Below are 18725 nucleotides of genomic sequence, written 5' to 3' on the forward strand. Positions count from 1 at the left end.
AACTTGACTGCACAACAATGCAACATGTGGCAGAACACACATCTACATGTAATACTTACCTGGGATGCTGCTTGGAGTGAGTTTGTTTAGTTTCCCCTGCTCTCTCAATTCCAATGTGTTTGTATTTCCAGGAATTTAAGTGAAAGGGCTGAGAGTGATAAGATTTTTCCAACATCACAGGAAAAAATACAGGAAAACTGGTAGGCCAGAGTTGCAACTGCGTTTTCACTTGTTTCACAAACAAAACACCACTTGTGCCGAGTGGGTGCGGGGGGGAGATGTCAAGTTTCACGTATCGCCCAAATTGAACAAGAGCATTATTTAACTTCCCAGTTAAATGGACTGAAATGGGTAAGTCCCTTCAGCTGAGGGATATCAGCTTTCTGGAAAGACAATGGCACAAGCCTAATGTGGGAATAATTCAGGCCCTACCTTTTCCCTTCAGAATGTAAGGCACAGACATTTATACAGAAATGCAGCTCCACAGGCTGTGGGATCCAGGGTACCAGAAATTCTGCTCAGTGCAGTCTCAGGCAAAGCACAGGGAGAGGAGAGCCCAGAGGGACAGTCTCTAAGATGTGATTCCAACATCCACAGCTGGCCTAAATTTTACTCCATGCCAGGAAGCAGCTCTTTTTCTCACAGATGGCTGCTGTTAGTGAGCGCTGACACCCACCACGGAGCAAGTGGGCATGCAATATTAATAGCATCAATGAGAAAATTATGAGCCCACATCAAAGCACTGAAAGTTGTTTTTAATGACTTTTGGCTTTAAAACTAAGTGCAAAGGGAAACGTATTACACACAGCTAGGCATATTTAGAGGACTTTCTTTTTAAGATGTGAATCTGCAGTTTTCAAACACACACACATGTATGCAGAATGACCCCTTAAGGACAGAGAAAAGCTGCTGTCAGCTGTAACTCAGCAAATCACAAGTTACACAAAGAAATAAAAATCAATTCTGCTCTGAAATTTACCCTGGTAGAAAAGTCAAAGGTATCATAACTAATAGCTGGGAAGTTCTTCTGTGACCATGTTTTTCCTACAACACAATCATCCCCTTGGAATCTGGGTCCAAAGATTCTGCTGGAATTAAACAGAAGGAAACCAATGATGTAAATGAAGTAGTACAAACTCATTTGCTAGAATTTTTCTAGTAGCAGGCAATGATAAAAGAGCATAATGAATTAAACTAATTTAGAAGTCTCCCCTCCTCCATTAAAACACTCTTGACGTTTGACCAAACTACATAGAGCCTATTTTCATCAACAGAGGCAGCACAGCTGAAACACAGATGAAGACACAGTCAGCAATGCAATCTCTACGAGAAGATTCTTGGATTTTGGGATATAATAAATCAGGGACAGATACAAAGCATAGAAACACGATTATGAGGATATACAGTGGCTGTTACTGGTGTCCCTTCTGACTGGCACAGGGACTGCTCAGCCACAGCTAAGTCTCCACAGGCAGGCACAGCCCCCAATCTGAGTTCCTCTGCTTGTACTCCAAGCAACTTGAAGCACGTGTGTTTTGATAGCTGTAAAGGCATGTGAGCCGAACTGTACCCACACCAGCGTGCCCTGCAAGGCGTCCATCATAGTCGTGCCCTGCTGACAGCTACAGGAGTCTATCATTTCCAGCTTAGAGGACATGTGCTCTATCACTGCAATGCTCTGAACAGCTGTAAAGTATGGCACGACGGTAACAGTGAAGTCTTCATGTGATTCTAGATGTGTTTCTTTGATAGCTTTGCCACTCTAACATCCACCCACAGTGAGGGCCTGACATCTTTTTAAGTAGTTCGTTGAGACATTACAACCTGATGACTCCACTTAGTTATTTATCTTAATCTGCAACAGACCTCAGAGCTGTACAGTAAAATAGGATGGGCTATTTCCTCTCTGAGCAGGTGAAAGCTGGAATCAACCACTAATATATCTGCTCTACTTTCTCTGCTCAGTTAACTGGTTTCATTTTGAATCAAACCCTGCCTAGCTTGTACTTATTATTTGGGAAAAAAAGACAGGATCAAAGCCAATCCTGTCTTACACACGTGCAGCCTCCCTGACTTTACTGGCGCTCAGGCCAGACAGTCTGAAATTACATCACTGGCATCTTGATGCAGCTTAGATGGCATCACCTCAGGTTACATAGGAACACAGGACTGGGAGAGACCCACCGGGTCACCAAGTACAGTCCCACTGCCCAGGCAACCATGTCACCCAATCCCTTTATAAATGAATCAAAAATAGTTATGAGCCATGCTTCATCAGGCACACCCCTGGCTGGCCATGAATGATATACTGTGGTGTAAATTGACTCGGGAAAAAGTATTACAGACACATCCAAAACAAATTAGCAACTGCAATAAGCAGGGAGGCAACCTAGTCTAATGGCCAGGCAATGGGACAGGCAGCAAGGTGGCTAGGTCCTGCTGCTGGCTCCCGTGCTGACCATTCCGCCCACGGTGGCATTGCTCTAACCCTTCAGGTTCCTCTGGGTTGAGACCAAGATACTGGCGTTGTCCTTCCTCTGTAGGTTGCCTTTAGCTCTACAGACAAAGAGAGGGATATAAGAACTATTTTTATCCACTCAGTCTCCCCAGCAGGTTTTTAAAGCCCGTTTTAGAGCCCTCCATTGCAATTCAGTCTGTGAATAATTTGCTACCTGCATCTCCATAAAGTTTAACCTGTCAGAGCCTGGCAAAGGTGTAATTTCATCCGCAGGCTCTTCTGACTTGAGACTCTGGAGCTTCTCTTTGTGGATAAAGTATCAAAGCAATAGCTCTGTGAGACAACGGCCCTTTGCATCTCACAACCCATGCATTATTCTCTCTAAACATGGTTCAACAGGCCCCAATCGAACTTTTGCTCTCCCCTTATTTCTCTTCCCCCCCATGCACATTTTTAAGAAAGAACATACACAGATAACAGCAGTAGACAGAGACACAGACAGAGAGGATGGTTTATCCCACAGGCAGAGAATTACTGCATCGTGATGTAATGACCTTGTTCAGAAAAGAAAAAGGTTACTTACATGACAGCATGAGTTGTAGAAATACCAGCTCCTTTCCAGAACAGGGTAAAACAATGTCCATTTAAAGTTATGCTGAAGAAAACGTAAAACACTTGTCCAGTGAACTGGAGAGAGAAAGAGCAAACTTCAGCCCAGCTGGCCTGGATATAGTCTCTCTCCAGATACACGTAACACATCGAACCAAACAAGCAGGAGTGTCGTTCAGCTAAGTACGCACGGAAAGGCGATGCCATTCTGCTTTCTATGTGTCTGCATCTTCAAACACCCAGGAGTCCCCCCTGCCCCCTACAAAGGTACAGGGCAAAAACCAGCCACTTTTGTGTTTCATTTCAGGTGCAACATGCTACAGAGCCAACCATTTTATTTGCCCCCTACGAAGACGTTACATTTGTGCTTTCTTTGAATGTTTTCTTCCCTCACAGAACAACTGGAAGGAAGAAGGCCACATGCTGCCTGTATATGAAGCAATCCCATGAAAGAATATCTCGAGGCCAGGCTTGGCTTCTCTGTTTAGACAGCATTCAGTGAAGTCTTGGCCACGACTAAAACTCCAAGGCTGAGTTAATCACATTTACAACTACAGGTTCCTCAAAGGGACTTGTTTCTAATGCATTTTCAAATGCTATGAAAATAGTAGGTATGGTATTTATCATTTAAAACATTGTAAAATAACACTGATGTTACTGCCCCAGTATAGCACGCTTATTTCACTGCTCCAGATTCAACCCTCACTGTTGTTATTCTGCTAAAGCGAAGCGTATGTTATTAAAGCCAATATATACCAACAGATACTGCAGTTGTGAAAGTAATACAGTTCTTCCATGTAAAACTAGGCTTCCAACAGGAAATAAAAGGTATTTGGCAAGTCTTAGCCTGCCAAGGGCAACTGCTACATGTCCTGTTTCCTGGACAAGAAAGCCCTCCAGTTACTCCAGATACTTCCAGTGGTGAATGCTGAGCTTGTCTGGTAAGTTTTCTGAGCCCAGTGGAAATCCTACAGCAGACACAGAAAGCTCTGAGTCTAAACTGGCACCAGATGCTTTAGAAAACAAGTGAATTTCATTTTGTTACAGGAATACGAGAAGGCCAAAATGCTTTATTTGTCAGCACAGGAACAGTCACTCATCTAAGAACAGGAATATTCTGTTGAAGTTGTTATAAAGTGAGACTCCTCCAAGGAAACCCTGCACTGAGCAACAGTGCCATGTGCCAGCTTGCAGTGCTCTCCACACTCGTACGCCACAAGAAATGTCTTTTCTATAGCAGATGAACAGCAACAACAGCCTTCAGACTAGAGTATGGAATATAATTTGCAACAAATCCAATGTCTCAGGAAGACGTCTACAACATCTCCCTACTAGCTCAAAGACTCCCTACGAAGGCCAACTCAACATCATGCGTCTACTGCAATGTTTCTTCTCAATTAACCAAGAAAAAGTGTATTAGCCATACATCAAAACTGCATTGCAGCTAGAGCTGCCAATTACTTATGGCAAAAAGAGAGGCTGATTCATTTGATTGTATGTGGGCCTTGGCCGGAGTTTTCCCAAAACGCTACAAGAAAAGAAGAAAACCTCAGTGAACCTCCCCCTCATTCCCACTCCTTCCTCCCCCCAAAAATCACAGTCAAGAGCCCTGTGCTTGCAAAAGCAACATTTCCTGGAGGATTCTTTCTCCACATCACTCCTTTTCTAAATTCAGACAAAACACACAGCAACTCAAAATGCGTTTGCATATGATATATACACTTACAAGGACACCCCTCCCAAACAAGTGAAATGCAATGCAGCATCTAAAAAGCCTTTAAGTCCCCAGAGAGTCCCTACACCTGCCATCATAAACCCCAGTGTCACACGGCACCTGTGCAATGTGTAATGGCCACCCTACAACGCTCAGCTCAGCACCCAGCCTGCAATGGTGGGCGAGCGGGCGGGGGGCTTGTCTTTTTGCTCAAAACAGTCACAAAACAGAGTATTTCTGCTATGCACAAGAACATCCTGAATCTACATCGTTTCACAAGCCCCTTGTTTCAAATGTGTTTAACATCTGACATGTCAGAAGCAGCAGCGCTTCATCCGGCGTGTCCCCGTTTCAGTGTGTATGTTTCAAATGAGCCTTGCGGCCTCGGGGTGGCAGGGCTCTTCTCTCCCTAGCGCGGCCAGATGGAAGCACCACAGGTCTGCTTTGAAAAAGGCCATGTGAAGTCAAGTTCCACCATAAATTGTCCTCATTGGTCACTACGGACCCAAACTCTATCAATTAGGTACCTACTGGCTGAGGTTTGCAAGGTCCCTGGCCACACCAACACTGCTGCCCGCAGACTGTTCAGGACACAAAACCTCAACTGTTTGCTTCTAACTAGTATCTTCCATGGCTCTGCCAGCACCCTACTGATGACCTTGGACATTTGACTTCATCCTTGTCTGACACGAGTCACGCTGGCACCCAGGATATGTAACCCCGGAGCAGACCCTGCCTTAACACATCTCTGCTTTTTCTCCAGGCCTTTCAGCCATTTATTGTAAACCTTTAAAACAGTTTTCAAAGAAAATGCGCTTTGAGATCCTCAGATCTCAGACACTCAGGCACAAAAGGTGCAGACAGATGCTTGAAGCATGTACCTGCTGCTCACTGCCTTCTGGCACTCGTATTCAAAATTCAAGTGAGCACACTGGGAGGGAGCCTGGGCCAGCCTGAGCCACCCTTTCTGTGGCAAGGGCAGTCAGACATGGCCAGCTCCATGGACCACAATGCAGTGTCTCACCAACGCTGCAGGACAGACAGAGCAGTGCAAAGCATCTTCTGCCTAAGGACCTCACCGACAAAACCCATCACTCTAAGGAGAACTTATGCTTCAAAGGCTGTTTGGAATAAGAGCACAATTTTTTCTTCTCCTTGCCCAACAGTAAGTCCTACTGCAGGGTGACTTTGGGATTCTGTCTACCAGACTGCTTCCTGGCATACATACACAGCTGTAACTCTCCATGTATAATTTCTGTTCTGGTACGCAAGCAATTATACTCAGGATAACCGCTCCAACAGATGTATTCCTCAAACACAGAATCACACGTGTTCAGCTGTACCCATGAGGCCAAGCTCTGCCATTCTTCTGGGAGCAGCAATGCAAACACCAGGAAATACGGCTCAAAAATATGCTCAAGAATCAGGTCACTGATTTCTTCCATCATCTGTGGGCCTGGAAACTTTGTCCACATGCTGTTGCTCACTTAAGTATGAGGAGAGAGATCTTACTACACCAAGGACTTGGAACTGATAAACTACCTCATACACAGACTCCCGTTGCTTTTCCTCATCACACAAAGAAGCCTGGCATTCACCTTAAGTGTCCAGAGTGCTCTACAGACCACAGGAGAAGGCAGGGCATGCCCTGAAGAGCACGTTGCTCAAAAGCTCTCACTGTCTGCATTATGGATCGTGGCTGTACAAAGTGCCTCCTAATTAGATGCTTTGGAGACATTTTACTTCAGAAAAACACAATGGCACCAGGAGCTCCAGTGTTTCAATGTCACTACAGCTTTCAAAAAGAGAGGTCCAGGACACAATCTTGGTGTGTGAACTGTAAGTATACTGCAGAAAAGAGTAAGTCTCCACTCTCAGCTTATTCCTTCTGAAGTGTTTAATATTATTCATTAATGCCACTAGAGAGGATTCTGCATTCCCATAGTGCAAGAAAAAGTGGAGAGAGAACTGTTATGGCATGGAGAGATTGTGTGGTGCAGGATGTGGGGCAGAAATGAAAGGAAAAGACTGTCCCCACAGACTGCCGCCCTAGATACTTCCAAATACTACCCCATCTATTTCTAGTCCATGCATCCTATGAAGTGCATGCTGCCTCCTCATAAAGAAACAAATCGGGAAGAAAATTCTGGCTGCTTTAGTCTTTTTTCTTGCTAGAAATCTCATTTCTTCTGAACTTGAGATCCCAGAGCCTCTGGAATGAAGAGAGGAGAGTCACAGCACAGCACAGCTAACAGAGACCATATCTGTAGGAAATAAATAACCAGGATGCCAACCTGAGCTGGCTAGGCTCACTGAAAAGATCAAACGGGGATGTAAGCAGCTACTTTCTGGAGCAGGCAGGCATCGTTTCAGTTGTTCAAATATTCATGCCCCAATAGGAGCTGTGGTATCAATGTCCGTCCCTGATACAAACAAACCTGAGCTCAAAGCATGACAATCTGTGTTGTGCAGAGCGGAATCACAATTAAAGGCACTTTCCAAGCCTCTACTTCTGCATGCACACATTTGACAGCTTTTCTGGTGACACTTCAAGAGCATCCCAAATCTGAGTCCACAATCTTCTGCCTGTGAGGGCAGAAGACATTAAAAACAGTTTTAGCAAAAGCCCAGGATTTTAATTGTGTGACTTCCATTCTTCCCTCTCATGTTTACCATGCACCAGCAGCCCCGTGTTGCATCTGGGGAGTGGCTGGGTGTACCTGATAAGTGTGACCTGGCATCTAGGCACTGCAGGTTGAATCAAAATTCTCTGCAGAGAAGTGCCTGGAAAACTTCTATCTGGAGGATTTTCTCCTTCACAATAGGGAGTGGAGAACGACGAGACAGAAAATGGAAAACATTAGAACTTTCACTCCCCTTGAGACACACACGCAAGTACCTTTCCCAAATAAAGCAAACAGCGATTTATTCATGCCAGCAAAGGGACAGGGACTGGCGGGGGGGTCACACAGCTGCTGCCCATTCAACAGCACTGTCTGGAAAAATGGGCACACTCAGGTGACATGGCAACAAAACATTTTAGTACTCCTCTAATCACATGCAGCCAGCTGTGCATACACCCTGCAAAGCAATGGTGAGCCTGCTAAGGTGCCAGAACATTTTCAGCACTTGAGGATTAAAAAGAAAAATGAGAATGGTCTGGCTCTGGAGTCTGTGCTGTACTGTGACGTTGAAATGGCAGTTTGTTTCATGCTTATAGGGGGTCTAAGGCTGGACAAAAATGACATTGCAGTACACTGTGTTGTGGTAAAGCCAAGCACATGCACGCGCAGCAAGCTGGATCAAACCACAGCTATCACTGGTCTGTGTGCAAGGTATCACTTTCAGAAGTCAAGGGATTGTGTCAGAATCTTTGTTTCCATTTCTCTGAGGAAGCAGGCTTTTGCCCTTAGGATTATGAAGAAATAGGTAGAAGTTCCCCAAAGTTTCCTTGAATACATGTATCAGGACCCAAATTAACTTAATTTGCTTTTGATGGCAACATAAAAATACACACAACCAGAGCAGAAAGAGTAAAGGAGGTGCATCCAACCTTAACTTGCCATGTCCCATCTTTGCAAGCCTTATACAGTGCAGTACTGGAGTGTCCCGCACATGTACTGCACAGAGAGACCCAAACCAGCACTGTCCCGCGGAAGCAGTGCAAACTATTCAAACTGACAGCAAAGACTCCAGGGCAGAGAAGCGTTTTGCTCTGGATCAGCCAAGAGTCAGTTGCACCTGCCAATACACTACTAGGTAAGGAACTGACAATAAAAAATAATGTTGGGAAATGAGCCCACTGAACATACAGCAACACCATTTTACCCTTGAATATTTAATGCACACAGTCATGATGATAAGTCATTAGAGCAAGACAAACCAGCAGATAATATCTGTTCACGCAAAGCAACATTCATGGCAGAGCTTTCTCAACTGAGCAGGACATGCCCCTGTTTTAAGAGGGACGTGATTTCTAAGTATGCCTCTAGAAGGGAAGATATGAGACTAGACATCAGCGTACCCAGAGGGTCACTTAGCCCAGTGCTCTGAAAGCCAGACTGGCAGGTAGGGCTGGTGGCACACGCGGACAAGATCTTCCCAATCCAGGAGTCAGAAGACCTGGAGTACCTGTAGGCCTGCCTGTCCCCCACCCAGGGCTTCCTGGGGTCAAGAGATCCAGTAGCTGGGGACACCAGACTGCATCAACAAGATCATAGGCTTCTTGGGTGACAGTCAGTGGGACTAACTGGGCGGATGCCATGCTGCTTGCCCAGAACAAGGGACACAAGAACAAGGGCTAGTGATTGTGAGACTTCTCCCAGCCACTTCCAGAACATTTTGTCTGCCTCTTCATCCTGGCCGAGTGGTCTACAACAGACTCCCGCCTTGGCTTTCCGCCAGTTCTTCCCATAAACACTCAACCCTATCTGTCACCATCGCTAAGCTTTAGACAATCAAAACATTCCCTTACCACCTCTCCTTCCTTGCATGTCCCTTCTGAAGAGCTTGCAGCCATCCATTGCAGCACTCCAGTTGTGCGAGTCAACTCACCATCTTTCTGTGATGGCATGAATAAGGGTAAAACATGAAGGCTTTTTATACATAAGACAGCATTGCACAGAAAAAAAAAATAATAATCCACCAGACCTTGTAAGTTTATAAAGCAGAAGAACCCACCTGCCATGTCCCACACCACCTGGCTGAGGAGATGAGAGCCACCTGGCAGCCCAATCTCCTGTCTCAGGAAACCCAGCAGGCCAACTCATAAACAGGGCACTGCCAGAGCTAAGTTGCACCTGTCCAATTAAACATGCAAAATGAAAAGTCCCTTTGCCCTCCCCAACAGAGCACACCCTACATTTGCTATCAGCCTCAGACAATCCATAGCTGCTGACATTCACCTGGAAAAGATCTCCAAAACTCAAAGCACTGAGACAAGCCGCGAGCAAACCACAGGTGCTTCTGTCATGTTTTCCACCCTAGAATTACTGCTAGGAGAAGGAGACACGCTAGCAACAGCAAGTCTGAGACATGACGTTCACATCAGCATCTCTACCTCTGCTGACCCAGGCACAACCAGACCCACTAATCACCACTCGGCCTAATGCTGTTCTTCAATTTATCAGGCGAATCAAAGTAAACATAGAAGAAACCGAAGATACACAAGCTCAACTATCTGCGTCTGAAACATAAAAGGCTAAATAGCGCTGCAGTGCTTGCTAAACACAGAACAGTACTGACAAACAGAAAGGTTTATTTCTGCAGGTGAAAGTTAATTCATGTTCCCCTCTCCCCTCCCCACTCACTGTTCCCCCTGCCCATCAAGTTCCTGAGAGAAAACCTTCAAGCACCTTCTGCAGGAGCTAAGGCAGGTGATGAAAGAGGAAGATCACAGTGGGCTCCCACCTGCCACTGTGTAGCACAGCAAGGAACAGAAATCTGTACTCAAGCTGGCTAGGCACAGACTGACAGCACTGTTCATGCCCCAAAGTCACAGGGAGTCTAACCAGAGCAGAAGCAGAAGCCAAATCTGGCAATATCTCCCCTGTGACCAGTTCTGTGCAGACATGGCTAAAACAAAGGAAGAACTGAAGGCAGATCTGAAAGACACCCAGTTTCCAGGCCATTTTTGATCCTGGAATACCAGCAGTTCCAGGAACACTTGGATCCACAGTCACAATTAAATAATACTTTTTTTTTAAAAAGTATATTTTAAAATATCTTTTAAAAAAGAGGAGAAAACTTCTAGGTGGAGGGAACAAGAACTAAAGTGGGACTATCACCACAAACAAGCTCTCCTCTAGAAGCAAATGCTACCAGGCCAGGAGATGGCAAATACAGGAGCTGGGTTTGTTATGGCACACAGTATGTTACAGAGCTCAATTCATCAGACCTATCCCTGTAACTGTGTGCACAAAAGTTGCAAAGAAATATGGAAGGTGGAGGAAGATGACCTCTTATGCCAAGTTTTGTTTTTCCAGACCTTGTGAGCTGGCTCAGGACACACAGGATAATTTGGACTCCAACTTCCACACACTTTCAATACCGAGTCCTGCTCAGATTCTGACAGAGAAATTGCTCAGTGAATGGTCTACTGGGAGAGGTGAAGTCCTCTTCACTGTAGGCAACAACAAAACACTCAACAACTTCTGCAGGACCCCCCTATACAGTCTCATTTGGCTTGTTAGTTTAGAGGGCACAAAGCCCCTGTCAGACATTCCCGAGGAGAAGCTGGCAGGCTCGTGCTAAAGCCCTGACATGAATGTAGTCTGAGCACAGGGCCAGTGACAACCAAAGCAGCTCACCCTGAGTATTGCCTCCTGCAGCACTGCTGCCACAGCTGCCTCCTGAACTGTTGCTGCTGCAAGCGGTGGCCTATGAGGCTGGAAACCTAATCCTGTAACAGGAGCTGAGGGCTCACAGGAGCCACCGAGACTTACTTTTAGTTATCCAGTCACCCGGAGAAGAAATGCCATCCATGCAGGTCTGGGTTCAGAGCAGAGACATCTCTGCAGCCCAGTGGCAGCCGCCTGCAGCCCCCCACCCATGAAGCCAGCCCCTTGCACTGTGCCTGCAACGAGCTCCTCTGCCTAGTCCCCTGCTGAAGGAAGGCAGCTCCAACCAACGCAGCCACAAGCACCGCCATCCCTCGCCAACCCTGCACTCACCGCAGAAAACCCAGGCTCAGGGCAATCCTTCCCCTCCATGCACATAACCTGTCACGGCAACTTTCACTGCCTGAACAACCCCCCAGCCCATGTCCAGGCTTACACCCAATGCTCCCCGATTCCTGATTTATTTTCTGCTCACGTGGCTGGGCAACCTGTGACCAAACACCTTTCCTGGAAGCATGAGGCTCCTCTGCAGACACGTACCCTGCTTCCATGACTGATGGGGCAAAAAATCCCCAGTGCCACTTCTTCACGGCTGGCCTGCTCCCTGCCAGCAGGCCCCGCACCAGCTCCTGCTTGGGGGATGCCGTCACCTCCCGCATGCCCTCCCGCTGCCCAGCCCCAGGCAGCTGCCCTTGCAGGGGCTACGCTGTCCCCCCAGTTCTCCCGCTGCACTCCCCCCTCCTGTGCTCTGCCTGGGGGTCCCTCAGCACAGCAGCCTCCTCCCAGGCTGCCCCTGCCCCCTCGTAGCTGTGCCCGGGCCCCCTCTTCTCCACCTGACAGCCACGGAGAAGGTGGATACACACCAGAGGAGGAGCCAGGGGGAAGATCTCATCTCCTGTCCCCTCGGACGAAGAGCTCCCTTCCCTCTCTGCCCCAGGCAGGCAGGTAGCAGCCTGGCTCTGGCCCTGCAGCCTCCCCCGGGAGGGCCCATCCTCCTCCTCCTCACTGGGGGTGATTCACCTCAGCCTGAAAGTCGCTCAGCAAAGCCTACTTTGATCTCCAGCCTCGTGGGTTCCCTGTGCTGAACGTCATCACTGGCTGCACCCAGAAGGAAAACAAAAAGCGGACACCCCTCACCCGCAGCCTTTGCACGGCGGCGTCGGATTCGGGTAGGTGGGGCGTCAGAGAGGTCGGTGGGAATGAGGCCTTTAGGGGTGTCTGCCAGACCCTCCTCACTGATAACCAGGTCGTTCACTCCTAAAGCACGCTGTGCCCACCTCAGCAAAGGGAGCCACATGGGCAGAAACAAAAATCCAACCCCTCGACACCTTTTGGGGTTGCCAGTCCAGAAATAGCCCTGCTCTCCCCAGCTGAGGCTCACCACCTCTCTCAGATGTTGCTCACTCCGAAACCACAGCCTTTCCTGTCTGAACTCCCTCAACCTTCCGCATAAATACATCACCGTTATCTAAAACGGGGCTCATTTCTGGCACCGGTGAAAACTGGATCTGAAAACTGTCTGGACGACCAAAAAGGGGGCACTGGCGCTGAGCGCATCCCCCACCGGAGGAGGGAAGCCCCAAGCAGCCAGACATCACGCTGGAGCACTTCCTCGGCTGGCTGGTGTACAAGTCTGGGACAAAGGGACAGCCCAGCACGGGGACCAGCTTCAGTGTGGCATCCCCACCATGCATGCGCAGGGGAGAGACCACCCTTCCCCGAACGGATTTCAGGGAAAACTTAGCAGGCGTTTCTAAAGGGGTCAATCGGATGCGTGTTGCCAATAAAGAGTATTTAAAAAAAAAAAAAAAAAAAGGCAGAGTTATTTATAGTCCAGAATTTCTCACTCCTCTGCAGAAGCACAGCCCAGAAGCCCGCATTGTTGAAGATGGGGAACACACGCAGCGCGGCCGCCTTTATGGCCGGTGTCGGCACTGACACAACTTCAGCCCGGCAGCGGCTCCGCGGCTCGCAGCCGGCCGGGCGGAGCTCCCTCCCGCCGGACACCGGGCCCCGTTTACAGACGACGCGGGGCCTGCCCGGTAACACAGGTGTCACTGACGGGAGAGGCACCTCAGCCGCGCAGACAGCCCCGGGCCCGCGGCAGCCCGGCCCCCCCCGCGGCCGCACGCGGGGGCCGCCGCCGCTGCCCCCCCCGCCGCCGCCGCCGCCGCCTCACGCAGCGCCGCACGCCCGGCCGCGGGCACCGCATTCGGCGGGCGGCCCCGGGCGCAGCTCGGCAGGCCGCTCCCGGCGCGGGCGGCGGCCGGCGTTACCTGGAGCTCCCGCTGTCATGCTGCACCGGCCGTCCCCCGCCGCGGCCTGCCGCCGCCGCCGCCGCGGGCCCCCCCGGGCGCAGCCCATCTGCCGCGCGCCCGTCCCCCCGCGCCGCCGCCGCGCGCCAATCGCCGCCCGCGCCCCAGCCCCGTGTCGTCACCCGCCGCCCGCCGCGCCCATTGGCTGCGCCCGCGCGGCTGCGGCGGCCCCTGGACGTGCGGGGCGGGCGGGCGCGCGGGGGCAAATCTTGTGTTTCAAGGCAGCTGCGTGGGGAAAGCGTCGCGCGGGGGGGCTCTCGTCCCCGCACCGCCGCCTCCCCCCGCCGGCGTGGCTCGGGCCGCAGCAGGGCTGCGCGGGTACCTGGAAGGCGGGGACCCGCCCCCGGCTGGTGCCGAAAGGTGTCCTGAAACGCATCGTAACGCTCCTCGCTCCTCGTCCGCAGGGAGCAGGAAACGCACGGTGAAACGCCGCCCCCCCCCCGAGCGCGGCTCTCCGTGTAACAGCCCGTGGGCGTCCCCTGCCAGCGCCCCACGCGGGACGCACCCACCGGGCGCAGGGCTGCTGCTGCGACAGCGGCGGCACGGCCCTGCAAGGACCCCCAAATGCACCAGAAGAAAAATCTCCTCCCTCCCCATGTGTGTGTGCCTTCCCTTCTCCTTTTGCTTACAATCACCCTTCCTCGGGCAGAGGACGGTTCCCCGCTCCTGCGCCTCCCCAGCCCGCAAGTTCAACTCCTCTATGAAAGGTCTGAAAAGCAGAAACAGACCCTGTTCTGATGAGGATTTTTTTTACAGTATTTCCAGCTAAAAGAAAAACCCACAGCCAGACAAACGTGACCGCAGGTACAAGCTCCCCGGCAGAGCTCCCGGGGACAAGGGAGCTGGGGGCAGCACCTTGCCCTGCACAAAGTTGTCTTCAATAATGCATATACTGCTGCGGCCACCGGCAAGAAATGAAGACTACCTTCCCAAAGGTAAGGCAGGTCACATGTAATTAATTACCCCAGAGGAGATACCAAACCCTCCCAGCCCCACAACATGGCATGTGATCTTCTCCGACCACGAGTGGTCACACCGTCGCCTTACAGCTCGTCCAAAGGACAGGCTCCCCAGAAGCAAACGCACACTGAGTCACCCAGTCAACACTGATGTGACAAGCAGCCCCGACTGAATCACTGCCGTCCCCTCCTGCCGCACGCCGAGGTCTCACCAAGGTTTTCTTCCCCAGTATGAGTCAAATCTATCACTTAGCTGGCTGGCTCTGCAGTGATCGAAGTCAAGCTGTGGAGCAAGTTGTCAGCACCGTCTCCATCCCTGCAGAGAAATGCCCCTGTGGATAGATGACTCTCAGGATCCTCTGAGGTCAGCAGTGACCCTGCAAGGCCGCTGTCCCTTGACAGTGGAAGAAGAGGCGCCTTCCATCTTCTGCTGCAAGTGTCTACCCTGGTGACAGCACAGTGTGCATGCAAGGGGGCTTGGGACAGGCAGTCTGGGTGGCCCCTGCAGAGGACACGCTCTCCCTTGTTGAGCCAAGACAGGGTAGTTTGCAGAGGGCTTAGGCTTTGGCCAAGTTTTCCCCCTTCAAAATCAGTGGAAATATTTAGGGGAATGTCCCCCAACAGCCGTGATGAAGGAAACGCAGCTGAAGGAGCTGCTGGGGTCCCCGCAGGCTCACCTTGCCCTTCAGGGCCAAGGGGCCATACCTTGCAAACCACAGCGGCTGCTCCAAATTGCTGCTTACAAACAGCCCACGGAGTTGGAAAGGACTGGGCAGGTGGTGGGCAAGCGGTACCCAGCCACCTCCAGAGTAAAAATTACTCCCGATTGCTTCAGACACAGACCAGCAGGTTATTCACCAGCCCCACGCCCCAGCACACCACGCACAGCATGAGACGCGTGTCCCGCTCACCGGCTTCCGAAGGAGGGAGGCAGCTCAGGGAAAAGCTGCCGACAGAGCACGAAGTCAGGCAATTACAGATGTTAAGACTGAATTTGTGGGTGAATCACTTTCACTCATTTTAAAAGTCCAACTAGAACACAGTCTTAGCATAAACTATTAGCAAAACTACTCTTATAAGCACTGCAAGAAAACTGCAGGCTCTTCGAGAGACCAAGCCCAGTGCCTCGGCTTCCATCTGACTTTGCCGAAGGCCAGGCGAGAGCAGGTGAAGGAAGAGTTTCGGCTTCCTTTCCCCTGTGAAAGAGCAGAAACTTGACTCTGTGACTGCACGCAGTGAAAAAGCAACATCAGATCTCTTACTCTCAGCCTGGTCCAAAGTTACGACTCTCCTGGGACCCGAGGAAACCCTGCAAACATTGAGTGTGCACGGCAGAGTTTTTCCTGAAAATCATAGAGGTTTTTCAAAATCCTGTGCCTTTTGGGTTGACCTTTGGAGACCATAAAGCCCTTGAACCTGTGCTATTTCAGTCTTCCTGGGTTCTCCAGCTATCTTTAAGCTGCTGGATGGAAGCCAATGGTCCTGTGCCTGATAGGGAGCTGATAGCCCATGCCCTCCTGGCAAAGGAGACAAAAAGAGGAAGCAAAGGCAAAGGCCAGAAAGGAGAAATTGCCCAAACCACAGAGCCTTCTTGCTCCTCACCCCAGCCATACACAAGGCTGACCCCATCAGAGCTGGAAGGCTCCTCTGTACCTGTGAGCAGCCAGATGTGTTAACAACTGGCACATTGCTCGTGGCATGCTGCTGGGAGAGGGCAAAAGCCGAGTGACTGCATGGCCATGGCACCCACACAGCCCCCGGGCGTGGGGCTCAGAGCACAAGCTGGACTCGCTCCACAGGTCCCACACCTGGGACGGGCTGGGCTGCGCCAGACCTGCAGAGTATCACTGAGCCCCATCCAGGCCAGACTCGGACAGGGTGCCCGTTTTGTCCCCACAGGTCACAGGAAAGCAGGCTGGACCCTGCCAGATGTCGATCCTGTGTGACTGTCACAAAGGTGCTGGAAATGCTTTGAGTCAGCATGCCCACAGGTCTGGCCTCCAGGGCCTGCCTGAACCCTGTTTTTTCAGGAGCCAGCTAGGTCTCCAAGTGAGGGTCTCATCCTGCAAAAGTAACCCCAGGAGCTGCCCTAACTTGAGCCACAGTGCCCGATGCTCTAAAAGTCTGAGAAGCAGGAGGAAAGACTTGGCTGGACCAGGTCCATCACCAGCCCCAACAGCTCCTTTCTCGTATGCTAAAAAAGGGAAGCCTGGCTGTACCAGGACCGTCTGTGTCGGCTGTGCGCAAGCTCCCCAGCCCCTCTGTAGGGTACACCCCACCGAGAGTGGCCCAGGGACAACTCCTCCCTGAAGATGCAGCCCCATGGAAATACAGGGCCAGGCAGTCAATGCAGCAAAGCGAGAAAAAGGAGCATTAGCTCTCAGCAACAAACAGCCTTCTCATAGCCTTTGTTCCTCCAAAAGATGCCTGGGGACTTCAGAAGCCGAAAGTAACCTCACCTTTTAGATCTAACCAGATAGACCCTCGCAAGCTGATCGAAGTGCTGCAGACTCCCACTGCCTGAAACTACCAGCACCCTTTCCTGTGGCAGAGCAGTGTGCAAGGATAAATGTCTTGGTAAAGGAGACCGAGCAGCAGCATTTTCAGAAACCAAACGCACGCTTGGCTGGGATGGCCAAGAAGTTAAAAAAAAAAAAAAAAAAAAAAAAAAAAAAAAAAAAAGCGCCTTTCAAGCAAAAAGAGGAATCCCTTTGAAGAACTGCCTGATCCTGCTTTCATAGGGAATGTGCCCAAGCAGGGCAGGAACGAAGGAAAGCTCTGCAGCCACATGTCTGCAGGACGCCTCGGTCAGTACTACGGAGGATGTCACCTGAACGGGGTATGCGGTTCCAGAGGTGGCTCAGAAACACCCTAGCGAAGGCAGGAGGCTACTGAACAACCCCCTCTCTACTTCAGCAGGGCAGGAAGGTGGATGCGTTCCCCATCTGCGACAGAACTGGTTCTGCTGCATTTATCACACCTCACTGGCAAACATGACACAATCCCAGCAATACGGTGTGACTGGTAATTGGGTGTCCGTGGGTTTTCGTGGGAAGGAGGGGGATAAGGATCCCATTAATCTCCCATACTTAGCGGTAGCTGCCAGAGAGCTGGTCCTGCAGATAAAATTAACTCTGACAACTAACTCCCATCCCCATTAATGAAACCCCAAGAAGTAGCAGCCTGTTCTGGCTCCTAACAGCTGTGGGTATTACACTACCCCGCAGCTTTCTGCCCGTGCCAGACTGCTGAGGGATAGGCACTCGGCCACGGTGGCTCCCACTCCTGACCAAGGCTGCGTGATGTGGGGGCTCAGGGGAGCCGAGGAGCTTCGGCGCGGTCTGAAGCGGTCCCACAGCAGGGCTGGCTCGCTGCAGAGGGGCTGATCCGGGCCCCACCGGGGGTGGGGGGGTGGGGGGGTGGGAAGGGGACCTGGAGGCCAAACAAAGCTCACAAAGCGATGTTGGGGCCTGCTTGGCCCATGATGTCATGGCTTCCCAGCACCCTGCCGATTGGCTGCGGGTGAGCATCTGCTGGGAGCTGGGGCTGGTTATTTGCCTGAGGTTCAGACCTTTCCCAGCGGCTCTGAATCAGGCTGGTTGTCGTGACAACCTGGGTAGTGGCAGCTCCTGATAACCACGTAATGAGGTTGTCACAAAAAGGAGCCCCTCCATCAGAGAGGTTTAGGGATCATTAATGTTTCTGAGGGAGCGTGAGAGCAGAAGAGGTAAGGGGACCATCTGGCGATGCTGGAGCACATCAACAGCCTCCCTTGGAAAGGAGCTTCATTAGACAGGAACCACCTACCGACACGTAGCGATGGGAACCAGGCAGGCTGCCTGCCAGCAGCGAGGGGGTCCCAACTGCTCAGCTGTGGGATCCGGTATCTGCTGAGATGCAGGCAAAGATGGAGCAAGGAGGACGCAGGAGCACTGCCTGCGAACAGCTCGGGGCCCTGTGCGGTGAAGGCACCTGGTGCTCGCTGGGGCAAGGGCTGTAACACAGCCTGGGACAAGTGACACAGTGAGGCTGGCACCCAGGCGCCTTCCCATCACGCTAGTGGTCTCACATGCCACCTCTCAGAGGGTAGGTCACTGAAACTCTGTGCCGTAGTTTACCCCATTTGCAGGTAACTTCTGTGAATGTTCAGAACACCTTCCCACCGCCGTGCCAGCGGGCACTGGGAAGTCCATGTGCTGCAAACCTCACACAGGGCAGGGCAGGGACCGGCAGCAAATGCAGCTCATTCAAACAGAATTCATGCATGACTCTCCTGTCCTGAGGATTCTCTCAGCTCAGGTGCAAGAATGACAAGGCAGGACAGAGATGTTC

The 18725-nt window shown here is 51.0% G+C and overlaps 1 protein-coding gene across 4 annotated transcripts in view; it reads right to left on the reverse strand.

Annotated features, from left to right (window-relative positions):
- The window catches only part of PAK3 (p21 (RAC1) activated kinase 3), a 198879-nt gene that overhangs the window by 63893 nt on the left and 116261 nt on the right, over positions 1-18725 (reverse strand). Inside the window, exon 1 of one of the 4 annotated variants that reach the window (XM_055727254.1) lies at positions 13757-13778. The exons of 1 other annotated variant lie outside the window; for it this stretch is intronic. The gene's annotated coding sequence lies outside the window, so the exon portion shown is untranslated. Of the gene's footprint in view, positions 1-3041; positions 3064-13395; positions 13518-13756; positions 13779-18725 lie in introns of those variants that run through there. 2 more of the 4 variants (XM_055727252.1, XM_005437997.4) reach the window with 2 other exon arrangements.

This window comes from Falco cherrug, chromosome 15 (assembly GCF_023634085.1).
Source record: "Falco cherrug isolate bFalChe1 chromosome 15, bFalChe1.pri, whole genome shotgun sequence".
Lineage (NCBI taxonomy): Eukaryota > Metazoa > Chordata > Aves > Falconiformes > Falconidae > Falco > Falco cherrug.